Here is a 23,028-nt window from a genome sequence, read left to right as displayed (position 1 = left end):
ACGGAAACTTGGATTGAACAAAATAACAGTGCAGCTGTTCTTATCGAATCAACCCCTCCCAACTTTAGTTTTGTGAGTCAGGAAATAATGCATAAGAGAGGAGGTGGAGCTGCTATTTTGCTATTTTTGCATTATTCAATGATTCCATTAAATGCAGGAAGACATCTTATAGGAACTTTGCTTCTTTTGAATATGTGGCCCTTCAGCTGAAATGCTCCTCTTGAGCTCTGTTCCTAAATATCTATAGACCACCCAAATACTGTGCAAGCTTTTTTTGATGACTTTACTGAACTGCTGTCTATAGTGTGTATTGACTTTGACCGTCTAGTCATTGTTGGTGATTTTAACATCCATGTTGACAACCCCCAGGACAGAGGGGCAAAATAACTGTTTTGTGTTCTTGATAGCTATGGACTGACTCAGCATGTGACGGAGCCCACGCACAATAAGGGGCACACTCTGGACTTAATTATCTCAAAGGGTCTGAATATCTCTACGGTTGTGGTGACTGATGTTGCACTCTCTGATCATTCCTGTGTGTTCTTTGAGAGCTCTATTTCTGTTCACAAGAATGTTCAAAAAGAGATAACCACAAAGCGATATTTAACTGAAAATACTAGGGAAATGTTTACTCATAATTTCTCTTCCACACTTGCCCCTGCTAGCATATCAGTAAATGAGCTAGTAGATCATTTTAATTCAAAAATTAAAAATGTTATAGATGCCATTGCTCCAACTAGGGTAAAGGAAGTGACTGGGAAGAAAATATCTCCATGGAGAAAGGCCATGACCCTGAGAGCAGAAAAAAGAGAGTGTTGAAAAGCTGAACGTAGGTGGCGAAAAACAAATCTCCAGGTTCACTTTGAAATCTATAAAGAGAGACTTGGCCTTTATAATTTGGAATTGAAAAAGGCATGACAGTCTTTTTTCTCTGACATCATTACCAAAAACAAAAACAATGCACGTGCCTTATTTGCTACCGTCGACAGACTAACTAACCCTCCAGTGTCAGTAGCCTCTGAATTTCTATCCACCAGGGCGTGCAATGATTTTGCCTTTTTCACTGACAAAATTCAGACAAGCAGTCAGTGCCTCTGCATCAGGTACAGCAAATGTGTTGTCCCTATATCCACCTAATATCAATTCAAACACCATGACACAATTCCATCAGATTAATGATAAAAACCTAGAGGACATTATTCAACTTCTGAAATCCTCCTCCTGCTGCCTTGATATTATTCCAACAGGATTTTTCAAAGATGTTTTTCGTTGCATGGCCTCAGATCTACTTCATATAGTAAACACATCTCTTCACTCAGGTATTTTTCCACAGGCCCTGAAAACTGCAGTCATTAAACCGCTCTTAAAAAATAATAATCTAGATGCTTCAGTAATGAACAATTACAGGCCCATATCAAACCTGCCATTTCTAGGTAAAATCATTGAAAAAGTTGTTTTTCAACAGTTGAGTAATTTCTTGCATTTAAATAGTTGTTTTGATGTGTTCCAGTCAGGCTTCCATCCAAACAACAGCACTGAGACTGCTCTGGTAAAGGTCTTCAATTACATCCACTTAAACACAGACAGTGGCAGAACTTCAGTGTTAGTATTATTAGATCTCAGTTCTGCGTTTGACAATGTTGACCACAATATATTACTTGACCGACTAGAAAACTGGGTGGGACTTTCGGAAACAGTTCTAAATTGGTTTGAATCCTACTTAAAGGACAGAAACAACTTTGTTTCTATAGGTAAATACAAATCTGAGTTGACAAATATGACATGTGGGGTACCTCAAGGCTCCATCTTGGGGCCTCTTCTCTTTAACATCTTCATGCTACCACTGGCTCAGATAATGAAAAACAACAAAATAAGTTACCATAGCTATGCGGATGACACCCACATTTACGTAACAATTTCACCAGGAGACTATGCTCCAATTCAAAAACTGAGTAAGTGCATTGAACAAATCAATGACTGGATGTGTCAGAACTTTCTCCAATTAAACAAAGATAAAACTGAGGTAATGGTTTTTGGAGCAAAGGCAGAACGTATAAAAGTTAGCGCTGAGCCTGCGATGTTCAAAACAACAGATAAAGCCAGAAATCTAGGTGTAGTCATGACCTGAGTTTCAACAGTCACATTAAAACAGTTACTAAATCAGCCTACTATCACCTAAAGAATATATCTAGGATTAAAAGACTAATGTCACAGCAGGATTTGGAAAAACTTGTCCATGCTGTAATGATGTCTTTGCAGGTCTCACTAAAAAATCTATTAGAAAGCTGCAGCTAATTCAGAACGCCGCTGCTCGAGTCCTCACTAACACTAACGGCGTTGACGCTTGCCGGGGGTCGTGTCTGAAACTCGACCAACAACCAATCACATGAATCTCCCGCCCCTGACACACAAGCAGCGGTTTGATTGGCTAGAGCTTGTTCTGGCAAATGATTAGATTGGCTGACGCTTCTGCCGAGGCGTCAAAAGTTGAACATTGCTCAACTTTTGCAGCGAGCCACGCCAGCAACGCTCCACGTCGCTTCCCACTATGCAGTTCGGCGAAAAGTGACGTCACCCCATTCAAAGTGAATGGTGAAGCGTCAACGCACGCCGCTGTGTGGACGGGCCGTTAGAAAGTGGATCACATCACTCCTGTTCTGAAGTCTTTACACTGGCTTCCTGTGTGTCAAAGAATAGATTTCAAAATACTGCTGCTGGTTTATAACGCTTTGAATGGTTTAGGCCCAAAATACATTTCTGACCTCCTGCTAAATTATGAACCATCCAGATCTCTCAGGTCTGCAGGGACTGGTCAGCTTTCTGTCCCCAGAGTCAGAACTAAACATGGAGAAGCAGCGTTCAGTTATTATGCTCCAATTATCTGGAACAAACTCCCAGAAACCTGCAGGTCCGCTGCAAATCTGACTACTTTTAAATCCAGACTAAAGACTTTTCTTTTTGCCGCTGCTTTTAATTGATTCACATCTTAAACTGCACTGTAACTTTTATCTTTTAATGTTGCTTCTATTATCTTTTCTTTTTAATGATCGATTTGAAATGCCATTTTCTTAATGTATTTTGTTTTTTGTAAAGCACTTTGAATTGCCTTGTGTTGAAAGGTGCTATATAAATAAACTTGCCTTGCCTTGCCTTAAATTGACATGCATCCGCTAAGTAAATAGTCCGTTGTTACCGTTTTTTAAACAGTTTAGTCTAGTTTGTTTGTTTGTAGCCTTTATTTAACCAGGTGAAAGCCCCTTGAGATCAAAAGATCTCTTTTTCAAGGGTGACCTGCAAGTTCTAGTGTTAAATAAACTCACTAATGAATGAAACCAGTTCAATACGCAATATTCTTATTCTTATCATTCTTTGAACGCAGAAATAGTCTTAAAATCAGATCTGTTTTTTAAGGCGAGACACGGCAGGCAAAAACATCGTTTTTCAAGTACTGGTCAATTTTGAGATTTTGTGCCATTTTGATTCTATAACATGTTTTCTTTCAGGCTTTTGGAAGGAAAACGTACAAAATACACATTTAAGTGTTTATTTTACTATAGTTTGTCTATTTGCGTCTGTAGATTTCTCCTAAATTCACCAAAAGTTAGCATTCTAACGTAACATAAAGTACCGCGACCGCTGTGTGCACCATGTCAACAGAGATATCATTGGAAAGCTGTGTCTCTCCTGCACACTCTCATCAGATCCAAATATGGTCATTTCCTTTGTATCAGCAACCAATTGTGAAAGCACAAAGGGGTCTTAAACCAAGAAACGAAATCTCATTGGCTGGTGTCAATTTCTGACCATGTGATTCGTTCAGATGCGTCACGTGGTGTGCTAAAACACTTCCTGGTTAGCTTTCCGCTATAAATTGAAATCTCAAAATGGCAAAAGAACGGCGAAAAAAACGTTCACAGAGAAGACAACAATTGTCACTTGCACGAAGCAACGTTATACAAAAAACAAATGACCCCGAACATGGAATACCTTCACGGAGTGCGTCGATGCGCAAGCTATCATCCAAAGAACAGGAGGGTTTAGCTAGCACTGCAATCTTTAAAGGTCGTTTTCTCAAAATGAGTTGTTCTCCTACTCTGAGTTTGAAATGTCAACTTCAGTAGCACGTAGAGACACCAAACCTTCCAGTTATATTCCTATCAATATTATGAAGGCTTTCACAGAAGGGTTTGTTCATATATAATTCATAGCCTGAATTATACAACATTGTACACCTAAAAACATGGCGGAAATGGATATTTTAGGGCTGTTGACACTATTTTCTGATTTATGGAGTGATAAAAAGAGATATCCAATATCCCTTCTGTAAAAGCCTTAGATGCTAATATGACTACAAAATGAAACAATAATTTTGAATCTGGCTTTATCTGCCTGAAATGTGTTAAAATATGTGCATATTTAATGAAATAATGGATAATTTGTATATTTAAACATGCTATTTCAGAAAACTTGTAATACAAAAGACAATTGCCTTATTGTAAGTAATTAACTGGAGAAATGTCTAGCTGATACCTTTAAGTTAAAAATATTACCCTATTCACCTGGGGTGTCTCGCCTTAAATGAAATCTGACGGCAGGCAGTTAGCTCTGGGGCGTCATTTATAAAGGGATATACGCTCAAAAAATGGCGTACGCCAGTTTCTACGCAATGTTTGCGATTTATAAAATACTAACTAGACGGGAAAATGTGCGGTCCTCCACGCAAACTCTAACCCATGCGTACGCACAAAGCACAACAACGGGAGAGATGAGAAACTGCGACACCGCGTTGGCAGAAGGAAGAATGGAGAGAAATATGTGGACATAATACCATAAATGAATAATTCATTTTCAAACATTGATTAAAGCCAATCTTAAAATGATTAAACAAACGCCTGTTTGCGACTCCTCAGTGCACACAAAAACATAACTTGGAGACATAAATAAATACGGATATGTTATTTAAAACCACCTCGAATATGTTTCGTGAATGTTATGAAATGTTTTCTCATAAATGATGCGGTAAGCAGGAGGACAGAATTACGTCATTATGCATTTCTATAGGTCGTACGAGCATGGTTTTATATACTAGGCTATCATGTTTAATCGTGTTTTATGCCGTTTGCCAAGACTTGATAAGTCGCTCGTAAAACACAGGAGGTAAGGAAACTAAGAACACCATATGTGGTAAATTGTAATATAACACAACACATTGGTTGTATTTCCTCTAACTGGTGGATATAGAGTTGCTGCGGGGAGGGGGGGGGGGGGTTGAGATGCACAGGCTGCAGTGGAAACGCTGCGCACAGCTGATCGACAGCTGGACACAAACCACGAAATACAAAAACATAATTCAGATCCAGTCGTCATGACTCCACTCCGGAGGGATTCCCCGATCATATCTTACAGTTTCTCATCAAGGGGGGGTCTCCTGTCCCCGGTACAAACACACTGCCTGAGGAAGGCTATCTGTATTCTTTTTGTCATGAACCTTTTTCGGACCACTTATTTATTTATTTTGGTGACGATCCGACCTCCATGCTGCTACTCTGGTTCAAACTGCATCCACCAAACAATATGATTTATCTCGACCTCCCCAAAATAACCAAAATCTGACACGGTGTGAGACGTCTTTTTTAGCTGTTCTGTCGTCATTTCCTGCTATCTTCTTCATAAAGTCAGTCAAAATGAATGAATGAATGGGCGTTTCTTTGACTATTTATAGGCAAATATGGGCGTTACGTGAAGCCCGCAAAAGCTGCACCGCATTTCGAGTCGATTGTGATTTATAAAGGGAAACCGGCGTAGGAAGTGCTGTACGCACTTTCCTCGCCGGTACGCAATGTTTGGTGAATCGGAAAATGTCGGAACATTTCTGTACCTATTTTTTGGATTTCTACTACGTAAGCAACCTTTCCACGTGAATCCTACGCACGGCGTTATAAATGAGGCCCCTGATCACCTATGATAAATGCGCCACACCATTCAGCCACAGAGCTCCCTCTATACAAATCAAACTGTAGACGGTGTGAAAGCACCTATTGTTTTAAATTATGGTCAGAATGTGACCTGTGAGCCTTCTGAATTACCGTGGGACAGCACATTCTAAACTAAAAAGTTCAATCAATAAAGTAACATCTTATCTTATCTTAATAATATCTTCATATTAATAATAAAAATCATACAGTATGTGTCCGAAAGGGAGCAGGAGAAAGCAAACGCAAACATATACAAAAAATATACTGCATATTAAAGCAAACGATTGTAAAGGTAAAAGTATGAGCATAACAAATAAAGAAGTGTAATGTAAACATTTACATTATTATTATGATTATTTCATATATAAAGACTATATATTATTGAATTACAAGATTAGATATACTTTAGTTGATCTAAAATATTGATGTGTTCAAATGCTCTTCAAAACACAACTGCAAGTCCATGAAACTTGTCTTTCTGTATTTGTGAATTAAGCGCCATCTCCTGGTTAAAACCTGAAATTGAAAATCTGGCAACGCCCTCTTGGAAAATAATGGGATGGCTTAACATTCCTCGATACTGGTTTTAGGCAGGTCGTAGGCAGGAAGCTGTAAACTGGAGTCTGAAATGAAGGTGCTACATCTGTAAGAAGGAAATAAAATAAAAGTATTTGTAGGACTATTTATATTTTGTTGCATGGTTGGAAATGTTTCATATCATGTATTTTGAGGTGATACTGTGACACATAAATAAAAAACAAAACGGTTTTAATTAGGTCAACTAAAATATGCGTCACATCCTGCTACGGTCCCGCGCCAGCGCCTTTTCTTGCAGGTGAATAACGTGAACCCCGGCTCCATGAGCGAACTATGGTTACATCAAAGAAAAGAAAAGTACCGGAGGAACACAGGATTTAATTCTGCGTGGACAGAGTTATATAATTTCACAGCAAACGATGCTGGTTTACCGGTATGTTTGATATGTAGAGAGAAGTTGTCAAAGGTGCTGCAGCCTCTACGTATCGAGGAGAAAAACGGTCAGCTGACGATCTTCAGTCATAATTCAATGGGGTATGTCATTTATTTCAGAAAACACTTGTTGTTATATTCCAGGGAATGCTCTTAACGTCCCGATAGAAATGAATATATGAAGTGCTTTGACAATAAATACATTAAGAAATGTCATCTGTGGAAGCCGTAGTACTGTAAAAAGCACGACCAATCACCTGAGCCGGCCCGACTAAAATAACTGGATGGCCTACCTGCCTGTCAGCCTTCCATCTGTGCACAAACTTATCTCGTGCCCTCATTGGTCATGTGCGCGTGTGTTGGAGGAGGGGCTCTGTAAGGAAGTGGCAGATTTGTTCCGGTTGTGTATTTTCAAATTCTAGCACACTCGAGGTGGTTTCTCCAAAATTACCTACCCCACCTTTAAGTTAACGAAACACTCGAGTCAAATGTAATTAAAGTCAGATCCACTCGTGTCTTAGACGGGGCAGTGATATCATAAACCTGTTAATGTACGCATTCAACACTTTTTTTTTTACCAGCTGTATTCACCTTGCAGGTGCAACTATGTTGCTTTTATCCTGGATAAAGTGTTTAAGTCATGGATGTTTATTTAACCTGTTGAACCCCATCGACCCGCCCCCGGGCGGAAAAATGCATCATCTGCAGGAAATAGTGTCTGAGAGCTTCTTAATATTTAATAAACTATGAATGTTTCATATCCATGTAACGGGAAGAAACTCAGCTAACTGATCATTTATTTAATTTTTTGAAAAAAGAAACACAAAGCTAATGCTGAGCCTCTGAATTAGCCACAAGCGAATAAATGCTAACGGCGTTTGCACAGAAAGCACAATATAACACCCTTATTACTTATCGTAACTGCAGATCCAACACATCGATTAGCATCGTGAGAACACACAAAATCGATAGGTATCTATATCATCACTCCATGATAAGAACTTGCGACAATATTAACAAAAACAGACATCAAAACACGTGGCGCTAGGTAGCCAAAACGGGAATATGTCTTACCCTTAGTCGTTGTCTGATCAAAAGTTGTCTTCAATGGCATTAAAATGATAACAACGCTGCTGAAGGTTAATCCATACGTTAATACAATGTGTCTGTGTCCCTTTGAAATGATTTCTGATAATCCATAAACAAAAAAACAACTTTTCAGATGTCAGAGTGTGAGATGACGTTGGTGTGTATGTGGAAATCCCCCTTCGATTATATTGGCTCTAACGGTTAAAAAGAGATGTCAATCATCAAAATCGACCAATGGGTTCCAGAGAAACGGCAAAAAACGCCCATTTCCACCCAAATCACCCAAGAGGTGGAGTTTGTTTTGCTAAACCTCTCTAAAAAGGTCAAATGTCACTTGTTTTGCATCAATCTTGATACAGGGTACTTATTATATGTTGTACTTTGGATTCCTAAAGCTTTTAGTCTACTAACCCATCATCCAAGGTTAGTTTTCACTATAAGTACAACATATTTTTTGGACGGACACTATCATTTACAGTTTTTTACCATGTTCAATCTGAATTCTCTTAAAAAAAAAACATCTATATTGATTCTGACTTTTCTACATCCAACTCACAGGTTTATCATTCCTTTGATAAACAAGATTATTAATTTTTCCATTTTAGAAGGGAAGATATGGTCATTTGTTCTTGGAATGTCATTTTCGAGCCTGAGACCTGAAAAACAGGGATGGGGTTTAACAGGTTAAAGTGTAACTTCTTCACATATGTCTAATATTTTAGTTCACTTTTCATTCAGGAAGTATGACACTGCGCTGTCAGTACGCTTGTCCATGTTTGTGATTTGTCAAATGTTGCTAACCCCGCCCCTTTCATGTGAACACGCACTCAGCTGGACAGAGAAACCCTGGCTTGAGTTACAGAGTTGATAACCAGCCTGGTACCATGTACGCAAGTCATCACCTCTATCTCCCCCATTTCAACAGTATTATCTCAAATAAAGTCTAATCTGGCGCAATAAAATCATTAAAAAAAAAAAAATATTAATAAAGGCAGCAGAATGCAGTTTAATCAACCTGCATGTGCTGCTACGTTAATTGTTAATTATTGTAAAGTAACAATAAGAAAAATCTACAAGAAGAAATTAGTAAGTTGTACTTTTCACTTCTGTCTGAAATCCATCAACACTCATTGTCTCATTGGATCTGAAGAAATTGGGGACTGGGAATGTTGGTGTGCACTGTAAGATTGAATGCTTGACCGGTGAAGCAACAGTTACTAAGGAAAATATAGTCATTTCACCTAGAGGGTGCTCATCTGTCAGGAATGTGATTGTTGTGTGACATTTTTTAAATATACAGACACAACCTTTCATATCAGCACACGACACGATCTGGGGGCAATGCCAATAATAGTTGGTGGCAAATACAGCAAGTCTTTTATGACAGTTAAATTGCTATTTCAGCTCATCCAACAATATGACTCAAACAAGACACTAGACTGTAGTGTGTTCAGCCCTCACTGATCAGCTCTCTTGATTGCAATAATACCCAACAGCACTGACATCATCTTCTGCAATGATCTGACGGCCCAGCGGCATATTTATTAATTTTTTTCTAAAAAGAAAATACATTTGCACATGTTGATGAAACCACCTGGTGTAGGGCCGATGTGTGCGATGGGAGCGATGAGCAATCAGGTTTGGCAATTAGACCAAGAGCCAGCAGGACTTTCTTGATATTAACACAATCAGAGAAACGTCATTACACACAATTAGTATGAATGGATATGGAACAATGAAACGTAGTAAAATGATTTAAAATGAAAGGCACAACTGCTATAGGTCATGCAGACTATAAGAATATAACCATAATCAAAAGAGTGAGTCGCTTGAGTGTAATACAATATGACACAATAAAATGCAATGCACACTGACACATTAGAATACTAAATCAAAAGTGTTTGGTATGACAATGAGAAACAGTTTATCCTACAACATGATAGATGGATAGAAGCTTAACAATAAAAGATTAATGAAAAAAAATGTTCATTATACCTCCATTTCCCTGTCAGCCGATAAGGTGGTGTAGAAATGTTTGGGAAGAGGCAGGAATAATTACTGGAGGATTCAAGACAGACATAAAGACAATCACGTAGCGCAGCTGCGTCCTCTCTCTCTCCAAGTATTAGAGGCTGGAGAATAATATCCGTTAAAATATACAGCAGAAGATGAAAATCGTAATGTCTAGCAAGAGAAAGCCCTTTCCAGTGTTTATTGGAGGCTTGTGATTATTTTGTTTTTATTTGGTCTTAATCCTCTCAGCAGTCTCTCACTGTAGGTAGGCTGCATACACAAGAAGCAAAACATGCTTGTGTTCTTTCCGGTAAAGTCCAAGTTAAACGTATTTCTAAACTTAATAAACATATTTTGCCAATACATTACCTACTAGTTAAAACATTATTATAATATAAGCTGGCACATGTTAGGATCAGGGTTTCCGCTAGGATTTTTCCTCGCCGGTCAAATGTCCGAGCAGAATTTATTTTACCGGACCAATTTGAAACTTACCGGTCATATTTCAATAATAATTAAAACTGCGGTCGCACTTGTGCGCGCAGTGATGAGCGGGCCCTCGCGTCCGTGCGCCTGTCGGGGAGGGTTGCTGGTCCCCCCCCTCAGTCCTCCGAGATGAGCCGTTTGTCATGTCTCTAAATTGTTTACCTGACTTTGCGTTCCTTTGTTTCTGACCAGGACATCTTAGGCATGTGCGCCAACTGTGTTAGGGTTAGGGTTAACCCTAACCCTAACCCTATATGCTGACAGTGAAGAATAAACATATTTATAACTAGTTTAGCTAGCTCCAGAGGTAGATGGAATAGCTAAGTGTGTTTGGTCTAACTGTTAGTGTGTGTTTTGCTCAGCTCCGCAGTCCGTCACAGCAAACATTTAAATGTAAACCTAAGACGCAAAGAAGTCCAAGATAACAGATAAATATAAACAACCATAATGTAGATTCAATGATATGAGAGAAGTTGTAGATTAAGTGTAGACAGTATTTAAAAAAAGACAATGTTAACAGCAATGTAATAAGTATATACAGTATTATGCAAAATGACAAGTACTACATGGCACACAGATGTAATTTTTTAATTATACGTAAAAGTATGTAAGGCTGAAGTGACAGCAGTGATGAGCATTTAGATTAATGACGGGTATATTTATGGACTGAACATGCTCATTCCCTACGATAATGTGTCTGACCCTCCACTGATGCTCTATACTAAGTTTGGTGTTGAAAAACCAAAATTTGAAATGTAAGTGAATATTTCACTGTTTTTAACATTATGGTAATTTAAGGAAAATGAAGTAGGTGGAGCTTTGGGGTTCCGGGACATAATATGTAGAGTAGGTCCACCCGAATAAGTGGGCAAAATGTCAGGTCATTCGGAGTTACGGTGCCACTTTGTAAAGGTTTCCAAAAATGGAAATGTAGTAGTTTGGATGAATTTGTGACATGTACATCGTCAAAAATGATGTATTCGCTGTTAGCTTACGACCTCCACGAGTAATTTTTCAAAAATGTGCTCCTCAATTAAGTATCATATTGGATAGGGGCTGAACCTGTCCTGCAATGGAATTTTTCCGATCATTCCTCTAGGAGGAGTTCGCAAGAACGTGCGTAAAATGGCTGAAAAACGCACATATTTCAAAATGGCCAACTCTTTGGGGGGCGGGGCTAATGGAAGGCAATTTGAAATATGTGTGCAATCACAATAGCAATATGTATACAGCATTTCGTGAATATCGGAATAACTATATCCGAGAAGTTTGGAGTAATTTGCGACATGTAAATCGTCAAAAATGGTGTATTCGCTGTTAACTTACGACCTCCACGAGTAATTTTTCAAAAATGTGCTCCTCAATTAAGTATCATATGGGATAGGGGCTAAACCTGTCCGGAATTGGAATTTTTCCGATCATTCCCCTAGGAGGAGTTTGCAAGAACGTGCGTAAAATGGCTGAAAAACGCACATATTTCAAAATGGCCGACTTTCTGGGGGGCGGGGCTAATGGAATGTATCTACAAATATGTCCGCAATTCCATGAGTAATGTCTGTGCTAAAATTCGTGAAGTTCTGAGAGTTATATGTGACTACCACACAATAGGGGGCGCTAGTGAGCAGTATTTTTGAAAAATTGCATTTTTCTTTTACATTCTTGAAAAAGTCGTGGGCTGTGATGCGTGTCCCAAGTTTTGCGTATCGAAACACATTTAAGCACATCGTCATAAAAAAAAAAGTACAGGCCACGCCCACAATTATCATTCGTTGTGACACTTTCAATATAAGTCCATACTCATTATTTACATACTTATTAAGTCCCCAAATAAATCCTCCTTAATTGATCTAATTTTAACAAATGTTCCACATAAATACTCATCTGTGGGAGTATTTGCTAACGATGTGAGTGACCACTGTGTTGTAGCCACAATTAGGGACACTAAGGTCCAAAAGGTTAAACCACGTGTCATCACAAAGAGAGACAAAAAACACTTTGTGGAGCAGGGTTTTTTACATGATATGTTTGATTTTGATTGGGGTATAATCAATTTGTGTGCTGATGTAGAAACTGCATGGTCTTATTTTTATCTTGGTTTTATGAAAATTATAGATAGACATGCACCTCTGCGTAAATTTAGAGTGAAGGGACGAAACAATCCCTGGTTTTCTGCTGAGCTGTCCAGTCTCCTTCATGAGAGAAATAATGCTTGGGCTAAGGCTAGGAAATCAGGCTCAGAGGTAGAATGGCTACGTTTTAGGCAGCTAAGAAATAGCTTCACATCCCAAATAAAAAGTGCTAAATCAAAGTACTATTTGTCGGTTACCACAGAAAACCTGAATAATCCTAGGAAATTTTGGAAAGCCATAAAATCGATTTCCACTGGTGATATCCCAAATGAGCTACCTCCGTGCCTTACCACAGCATCTGGCACTATATCAGACAAGGCTACTATGCTAAATTGCTTTAATGAGCATTTTGTGTCTTGTGGCTCTCTGTTTGGCTGTGTGGCTCCTGTGAACGCTCCAATCCTTGACTCTGAACAATGTGGTCTGGAAAACCCTTTCAGTTTTACTCCTTTAACTGTTGGTATTGTTCATGAAGCACTATCCAAGTTAGATCCTAGGAAACCGGCTGGCCCGGACAACGTAGAACCTTTCTTTTTAAAGATAGCTGCAGATTTTATTGCTCCACCTCTTACTTCTCTTTTTAACCTCTCCCTCAGCACGAACACAATTCCAAAAGTATGGAAGTCTGCTTATGTCTTGCCTTTACTGAAAGGAGGGGAGGCAACTATTTTAAATAACTATAGGCCAATCTCTAAATTGTCAGTTCTGGCTAAGGTGCTCGAACGCTTAGTGAGTGAACAAGTAAAGGAGTTTTTATGTATAAATGATATCCTGTCTAAACATCAGTCAGGATTCAGAAAGAAACACAGTACCATCACTGCGACAATGAAAATGGTAAATGACATTACTACTATTTTAGATAATAAGCAGAGTTGTGCAGCTCTGTTTATTGACCTTTCCAAAGCGTTTGACACCGTTGATCATCGCATCTTAAAGCAGAGGCTACTCAGTATAGGCATATCCAGCCATGCAGTGGGGTGGTTTGTGAACTACCTCTCTGAAAGGTCCCAATGTGTTCACTTTGATGGGCTGTCTTCTGAGTGGTTAAACATTTCTAATGGTGTACCACAAGGTTCTGTTTTAGGACCACTTTTATTCTCCATATATATTAACAGTGTAGGTGATAATGTGGATGAAGCTACTTTACATTTTTATGCGGATGATACTGTAATGTATTGTGCAGGTCCCTCCATTAAAGAGGCTGGTGTTAAATTACAGGCTGTTTTTAACACTATTCAGACTCAGCTCTCTGAATTAAAGCTTCTTTTAAATGTTGAGAAAACCAAGGTAATGCTCTTTTCAAAAGCTAAAAAGACTCCAGAGCCTGTTTTAGATATTGTAACTACGCAAGGAACAAAACTTGAAGTTGTTGCCTGTTACAAATACCTTGGTATCTGGCTTGATGATTGTCTCTCTTTTAAACTTCATGTCAATAACCTGCTAAAAAAATTGAGGGTTAGGCTAGGTTTCTTTTTCAGAAACAAGTCCTGTTTCTCGCTTGAGGCCAGGAAAAGGCTAGTCACTGTGACCTTTTTACCTGTGCTGGACTATGGGGATTTGTTGTATATGAATGCACCTGCCAATTACCTGAGCAAATTGGATGCTGCGTATCACAGTGCTCTGAGATTTGTCACAAATTGTAAAGCGCTTACACATCACTGTACACTGTATACCAAGGCAGGTTTACCATCTCTCTCTGTACGGAGGCTCAGTCACTGGTACACTTTTATCTATATAGCTTTGTTGGGTAAACTCCCGTATTATATCTGCTCGCTGATAACACAGAGAGTTGCAAGCAGCTATTGTCTGAGGTCACATGATGTGGTCTTGTTAGATGTGCCAAGAGCAAGGACTGTCTCAGGTAAGACAGCTTTTATGTGCGCAGCTCCACTTGCTTGGAACAATCTTCAGCAATAATTGAAACTGAGCAATCTCATTCCTCTGCATGTTTTTAAAGCTAGGGTAAATGAAATGCTTGCCGATACAATGGGCACTTGTAAATGTCTATAACTATGTATCCTGTAAATATAATGTATAATGTCCTTTATTGTTTTATGTTTCATGTGGAACCTATATGCTGCAGGTCTCCCTTGAAAAAGAGATCTATGATCTCAATGGGACCAATCTGGTTAAATAAAGGTTTGAAATGAAATGAAATGAACTCATCCCCAGAGTATGTCTAAAAAAAAACCAAAAAGATTTCGTCCATCATTTCACGAGTTATACATTTGTCATGTTTTTGGCGCCCCCTATAGTCCAAAATGGATATTACTTTTTGTGCTTATTCCCCAATACAGACTGAACCTTACCACCAAAATGTGTGTTTTTTTGGTACATTGTTGATGAATTATGAGAATTTCTATCTAGGACCCGCCTTTTTGCGAAAACGTTTAGAGTAATGACGGCCAAATTTATCGACTGAACATGCTCACTCCCTACGATAATGTGTCTGACCCTCCGGCGATACTGTATACTGAGTTTGGTGTTGAAAAACCAAAATTTGAAATTTAAGTGAATATTTCACTGTTTTTAACATTATGGTAATTAAAAAAAAATGAAGGAGGTGGAGCTTTCGGGTTCCAGGACATAATATGTAGAATAGGTCCACCCGAATAAGTGGGCAACATTTCAGGTCATTCGGAGTTACGGTGCCACTTTGTAAAGGTTTCCAAAAATGGAAATGTAGTAGTTTGGATGAATTTGTGACATGTAAATCGTCAAAAATTGTGTATTCGCTATTAGCTTACGACCTCCACGAGTAATTTTTCAAAAATGTGCTCCTCAATTAACTATCATATTGGATAGGGGCTGAACCTGTCCTGCATTGGAATTTTTCCGATCATTCCCCTAGGAGGAGTTTGCAAGAACGTGCGTAAAATGGCTGAAAAACGCACATATTTCAAAATGGCCGACTTTCTGGGGGGCGGGGCTAATGGAAGGCAATTTGAAATATGTGTGCAATCATAATAGCAATATGTATACAGCGTTTCGTGAATATCGGAATAACTATATCCGAGTAGTTTAGAGTAATTTGCGACATGTAAATCGTCAAAAATTGTGTATTTGCTGTTAGCTTACGACCTCCACGAGTAATTTTTCAAAAATGTGCTCCGCAATTAAGGATCATATGGGATAGGGGCTGAACCTGTCATGCATTGGAATTTTTCCGATCATTCCCCTAGGAGGAGTTCGCAAGAACGTGCGTAAAATGGCTGAAAAACGCACATATTTCAAAATGGCCGACTTTTTGTGGGGCGGGGCTAATGGAATGTATTTACAAATATATCCGCAATTCCATGAGAAATGTCTGTGCCAACATTCGTGAAGTTTTGAGAAACTATACATGACTACCACACAATAGGGGGCGCTAGTGAGCAGTTTTTTTGAAAATGTTTTTTTTACATTTTCGAAAAGGTCCTGGGCTCTGACGTGTGTCCCAAGTTTTGCGTCCGAAGCTCATTTGATGCTATCGCAATTTAAAAATAATGTATAGGCCACGCCCACATTCTGAATTTGTTGCGACACTTTGAATCTAAGTTCGTAGTCGCCCCGAGACTATGTGTAAACAAAAAACAAAAAGATTAGTCCATCCGCTCTTGAGTTATAAATTGGTGGTGTTTTTGGCGCCTCCTAAAGTCCAAAATAAAAATACTTTGGTGTGCCTATTCCCCAAGACAGACTCAACGTTTTCACCAAAATATGTGATGTTTGGATACATTGTTGATGAATTATGATCATTTCTTTCTAAGCCCCGCCTTTTTGCGAGTACGTTTTAATCCATGGCGGAAATATTTATCGTTTGAACATGCTCATCTGCTAAGGTAATGTGTATGACCCTCCGGCGATACTGTACACGAAGTTTGGTGTTGATAAACAAAAAATTGAAATGTAAGTGAATATTTAAGTGTTTTTAAAATTATGCTAATCATAATAGCAATATGTATACAGCGTTTCGTGAATATCGGAATAACTATATCCGAGTAGTTTAGAGTAATTTGCGACATGTAAATTGTCAAAAAAGGTGTATTCGCTGTTAGGTTACGACCTCCAGATAGGGGGCTGAACCTGTCATGTATTGGAATTTTTCCGATCATTCCCCTAGGAGGAGTTCGCAAGAACGTGCGTAAAATGGCTGAAAAACGCACATATTTCAAAATGGCCGACTTTTTGGGGGGCGGAGCTAATGGAAGGCAATTTGAAATATGTGTGAAATCATAATAGGAATATGTATACAGCGTTTCGTGAATATCGGAATAACTATATCCGAGTAGTTTAGAGTAATTTGCGACATGTAAATCGTCAAAAATGGTGTATTCGCTGTTAGCTTACGACCTCCACGAGTAATTTTTCAAAAATGTGCTCTGCAATTAAGTATCATATGGGATAGGGGCTGAACCTGTCATGCATTGGAATTTTTCCGATCATTCCCCTAGGAGGAGTTCGCAAGAACGTGCATAAAATGGCTGAAAAACGCACATCTTTCAAAATGGCCGACTTTCTGGCGGGCGGGGCTAATGGAATGTATGTACAAATATGTCCGCAATTCCATGAGGAATGTCTGTGCCAAAATTCGTGAAGTTCTGAGACTTATATGTGACTACCACACAATAGGGGGCGCTAGTGAGCAGTATTTTTGAAAAATTCCTTTTTTTTTATACATTCTTGAAAAGGTCGTGGGCTGTGATGCGTGTCCCAAGTTTTGCGTACCGAAACACATTTAAGCACATCGTCATAAAAAAAAAAGTACAGGCCACGCCCACAATTATCATTCGTTGTGACACTTTCAATATAAGTCCATACTCATCCCCAGAGTATGTCTTAAAAAAAAAAAAGATTTCGTCCATCATTTCATGAGTTATACATTTGTCATGTTTTTGGCGCCCCCTATAGTCCAAAATGGATATTACTTGTTGTGCTTATTCCCCAATACAGACTGAAACTTACCACCAAAATGTGTGTTTTTTTGGTACATTGTTGATGAATTATGAGCATTTCTATCTAAGCCCCGCCTTTTTGCGAACACGTTTAGAGTACTGACGGCCACATTTATCGACTGAACATGCTCATTCCCTACGATAATGTGTCTGACCCTCCAGCGATAAGGTATACTGAGTTTGGTGTTGTAAAACAAAAATTTGAAATGTATATGAATATTTAACTGTTTTGTAAATTATGCTAATTTAAAAAAAAATAAAGTAGGCGGAGCTTAGGAGTTCAAGGAGATTATATGTAGAGCAGGTCCACCCGGATATGTGTGCAAAATGTCAGGTCATTTGGAGTTACGGTGCGACTTTGTAAATGTATTTCGAATTGGGATTTGTATAGGTGGCGCTAGCGAGCAAGTTGTACAATTGACTCCAGAATAAGGTATTTTTCACCAGTTATGGCGTCCGCGCAAAATTATACAACTTTTTCAGCATCCTAAAGCCCTGAAAACAAGGATTCCGTAATTATATAATAATAATAATACCGCGAATAACAATAGGTATCCTTGCACTTCGTGCTAGGACGCCGTTGGGTCCTAGCACTCTCGTGCTCGGGCCCTAATAAGAGTTGTGTAGCAGAGTTTCCGTTAGCATGTAATTACCGGACTATGAGCAGATATGCTTCAGTTTAAAACTCAGTTCACGGGGCTCATTTTTATATTGCTTCAGTTTATAATTGTAACAGATCGAAAAATTCAGATTCATTTTTCAATAAATGATTCCACAAACGACAAACAACATAATTATTACATTCAAGCAAACTACTTGTAGTAGATAACGTACATTATTCAAAAGTGTACATTACATTTGAATAATAACACGGGAGAAACGGATGCTCTCTTTTCCCCTCTCCCTCCCTCTCTCTCCTGACAGCACGTCAGTTTCTCAAGCAGCTCCTGCAGCTCGCTAAACAGAGGGCGGGGCTTCAGGTGATTATGCAGAGCTGCGTGTCTCGTCAGACTCAGCAGCTGATCTGATCTCTCTCTCTCGTCCGGTTACACTTCACTCGCGTTTATGTCCATATCGATCAGATCCAGCTCTCCTGATCGGCCTTTATAGAGAGCACCGATCAAACTATTAAGAGTGAATATCGGCCGATAATGACCGGCGGCCGATCGATCGGAGCCTCCCTAATTATTACCAGACATTTTGACCGGCAGGTTTTGAATTTACCGGTTTTTAATAAATTTTACCAGCTAAAAACCGGTAATTACCGGCTAACGGAAACCCTGGTTAGGATGTCTTGTTCAATATAATGTGCAGTGTTAGAGTATGTTCTCAAGTGCTGCAACAGTAAAATGCTCACCACTATACGACTATCGCTACACAAGAGGCTTTTCAATACATAGTTGACTATTTCTCCGACCGTTGATACTACATTTTCTAAAAGTCACCACTATACCACCATTGCTTTGGTTAAGAGGTTTTTGTCCGGTTTCATCAGACTGGCTTCTCATGCACTTCACTGGCTTTTTTATTGCATAGTTTCCAATTTCTCCGAAAGGTTTATGCCAAAAATAATCCTGCATTAAAGTATATCCAATCCAATCCATTTAAAATGAAGCATACTGCTGATTTTGAAGGTTTTCCCTTTTACAATTTTTAGCCAAAGACCCTATTTTGAACCATCTGACTGGATTATCATGCATCAAAGTTCAGTAGAGAAGAAACATCTGCGATGACTAGGAATCGAACAGAGGTCAACTGCTTGGAAGGCAGCTATGCTCACCACTATACCACCATCACAAACTTCTTCATTGCATTGTTGCCAATTTCAAAGGTTTATGCCAAAAGTAAACATGGTTTTAAAATTATGCATTCTGCTGAATTGCTGGGAATGTGTATTTGCCGGTCTTCCCTATTACAATGTTTAGCCAAAGACCCTAATTTGAACCATCATCCTGGCTTCTCATGCATCAAAGTTCAGTATAGAAGAAACAACTGCAATGGCTGGGAATCAAACCCAGGTGAACTGCTTGGAAGACAGCTATGCTCACCACTATGCCACCATCGCTACACAAAATAATTTGCATTGCATATTTGCCTATTTCTCCGACCGTTGATACTACATGTACTAAAAGTCACCACCATACCAGCATTGCTTTGGTTAAGAGGTTTTTGTCCGGTTTCATCAGACTGGATTATCATGCATCAAAGTTCAGTAAACATGGCTGGGAATCGAACCCAGGTCAACTGCTTGGAAGGCATTTATGCCCACCACTATACCACCATCACAAGCTACTTTGTTGCATTGTTGCCAAATTCAAAGGTTTATGCCAAAAGTAAACATGGATTTAAAAGTATTCATACTGCTGAATTTCCGGTCTTCCCTATTACAATGTTTAGCCAAATACCCTATTTTGAACCATCATTCTGGCTTCTCATGCATCAAAGTTTAGTATAGAAGAAACAACTGCGATGGCTGGGAATTGAACACAGGTCAACAGCTTGGAAGACAGCTATGCTCACCACTATACCACCATCACTACACAAAAGTATTTTCATTGCATAGTTTCCAATTTCTCCGAAAGGTTTATGCCAAAAGTAATCCTGCATTTATAATGAAGCATACTGCTGAATTGTTGGGAAAAAGATTTTGATGGTGTTCCCTTTTATAATTTTTCACCAAAGACCCTAATGTGAACGAACATTCTGGCTTCTCATGCATCAAAGTTCAGTATAGAAGAAACAACTGCGATGGCTGGGAATCTAAGCCAGGTCAACTGCTTGGAAGGCAGCTATGCTCACCGCAATACCACTATCACAAGACAAAAGCGTTTTCATTGCATAGCTTCCAATTTTTATGAAAGGTTTATGACAAAAGTAATACTGCATTTAAAATGAAGCATACTGCTGAATTGTTGGGTAAAATATTTTGACGGTGTTCCCTTTTACAATCTTTAGCCAAAGACCCTAATGTGAACCATCATTCTGGCTTCTCATGCATCAAAGTTCAGTATAGAAGAAACAACTGCGATGGCTGGGAATCGAACCCAGGTTAAATGCTTGGAAGGTAGCTATGCTCACCACTACACCACCATCACTAAATAAAATAATTTTCATTGCATAGTTGCATATTTCTCCGACCGTTTATACTAAATGTACTAAAGGTCACCACTGTACAACCATTGCTCCACAAAAGTATTTTCATTGCATAGTTGCCTATTTCTCCGACCGCTGCTACTAAATGTACTAAAAGTCACCACTTGCTTTGGATAAGAGATTTTTGTCCGGTTTCATCAGACTGGATTCTCATGCATCAAAGTTCAGTATAGAAGAAACAACTGCGATGGCTGGGAATCGAACCCAGGTCAACTGCTTGGAAGGCAGCTATGCTTGCCACTATACCACCATCGCCACACAAGGCTTTGAATTGTTGCCAATTTCAAAGGTTTATGCCAAAAGTAAACATGGATTTAAAATTATACATACTGCCGAATTGCTGAGAATGTGTATTTGCTGGTCTTCCCTATTACAATGTTTAGCCAAATACCCTATTTTGAACCTTCATTCTGGCTTCTCATGCATCAAAGTTCAGTAGAGAAGTAACAACTGCGATGGCTGGGAATCGAACCCAGGTCAACTGCCAAGTCAACTATACCACCATTGCTTTGGTTAAGAGGTTTTTGTCCGGTTTCATCAGACTGGATTCTCATGCATCAAAGTTCAGTATAGAAGTAACAACTGCGATGGCTGGGAATCAAACCCAGGTCAAGTGATTGGAAGGCAGCTATGCTCACCACTATACCACCATCGCTACAGAAAAGTATTTTCATTGCCTAGTTTCCAATTTCTCCGAAAGGTTTATGCCAAAAGTAAACATGGATTTAAAAGTATGCATTCTGCTGAATTGCTGGGAATGTGTATTTGCCGGTCTTCCTTATTACAATGTTTAGCAAAAGACCCTATTTTGAACCTTCATTCTGGCTTCTCACGCATCAAAGCACAGTATAGAAATAACAACTGCGATGGCAGGGAATCGAACCCAGGTCAACTGCCAGGTCAACTATACCACCATCACTACAGAAAATAATTTTCATTGCATAGTTGCCTATTTCTCCAACCGCTGCTACTAAATTTACTAAAGGTCACCACTATACCACCATTGCTTTGGTTAAGAGGTTTTTGTCCTGTTTCATCAGACTGGATTCTCATGCATCAAAGTTCAGTATAGAAGAAACAACTGTGATGGCTGGGAATCGAACCCAGGTCAACTGCTTGGAAGGCAGCTATGCTCACCACTATACCACCATCGCTACACAAAAGTATTTTCATTGCATAGTTTCAAATTTCTCCGAAAGGTTTATGCCAAAAGTAAGCCTGCATTTAAAATGAAGCATACTGCTGAATTGTTGGGAAAAATATTTTGATGGTTTTCCCTTTTACAATTTTTAACCAAAGACTCTAATTTGAACCATCATTCTGGCTTCTCATGCATAAAAGTTCAGTATAGAAAAAACAACTGAGATGGCTGGGAATCGAACCCAGGTCAACCGCTTGGAAGGCAGCTCACTATACCACCATCGCTACACAAAATAATTTTCATTGCATAGTTTCCAATTTCTCCGAAAGGTTTATGCCAAAAGTAATCCTGCATTTAAAATGAAGCACACTGCTGAATTGTTGGGAAAAAGATTTTGACGGTGTTCACTTTTCCAATTTTTAGCCAAAGACCCTAATGTGAACCATCATTCTGGCTTCTCATGCATCAAAGTTCAGTATGGAAGAAACAACTGCGAAGGCTGCAAATCGAACCCAGGTCAATTGCTTGGAAGGCAGCTATGCTCACCACCATCGCTACACAAAAGTATCTTCATTGCATAGTTGCCTATTTCTCCGACTGTTGATACTAAATGTACTAAAAGTCACCACTATACCACAATTGCTTTGGTTAAGAGGTTTTTGTCCGGTTTCATCAGACTGGATTCTCATGCATCTAAGTTCAGTATAGAATAAACAACTGCGATGGCTGGGAATCGAACCCAGGTCAACCTCTTGGAAGGCAGCTATGCTCACCACTATACCACCATCGCTACACAAAAGTCTTTTCATTGCATAGTTTCCAATTTCTCCGAAAGGTTTATTCCAAAATTAATCCTGCATTTAAAATGAAGCATACTGCTGAATTGTTGGAAAAAAGATTTTGACGGTGTTCCCTTTTCCAATTTTTAGCCAACGACCCTAATGTGAACCATCATTCTGGCTTCTCATGCATCAAAGTTCAGTATGGAAGAAACAACTGCGATGGCTTGGAATCGAACCCAGGTCAACTGCTTGGAAGGCAGCTATGCTCACCACTATACCACCATCGCTACACAAATGTATTTTCATTGCATAGTTGCCTATTTCTCCGACTGTTGATACTAAATGTACCAAAGGTCA

General features: G+C 39.1%; 2 non-coding genes across 2 annotated transcripts; both read right to left on the bottom strand.

Moving 5' to 3' along the window:
• Window positions 1–20,931: 20,931 nt before the first annotated feature.
• trnag-ucc (transfer RNA glycine (anticodon UCC)) lies at window positions 20,932–21,003 on the bottom strand. Its single transcript has one exon. It is a non-coding gene; the product is annotated as a tRNA-Gly (tRNA).
• Window positions 21,004–21,830: 827 nt separating this feature from the next.
• On the bottom strand, window positions 21,831–21,902 carry trnag-ucc (transfer RNA glycine (anticodon UCC)). Its single transcript has one exon. It is a non-coding gene; the product is annotated as a tRNA-Gly (tRNA).
• Window positions 21,903–23,028: the final 1,126 nt, after the last annotated feature.

Source organism: Pseudochaenichthys georgianus, chromosome 21 (genome assembly GCF_902827115.2).
Source record: "Pseudochaenichthys georgianus chromosome 21, fPseGeo1.2, whole genome shotgun sequence".
NCBI classification, from domain to species: Eukaryota; Metazoa; Chordata; class Actinopteri; order Perciformes; family Channichthyidae; genus Pseudochaenichthys; species Pseudochaenichthys georgianus.
This window is presented reverse-complemented; position numbering and strand designations above follow the sequence as displayed.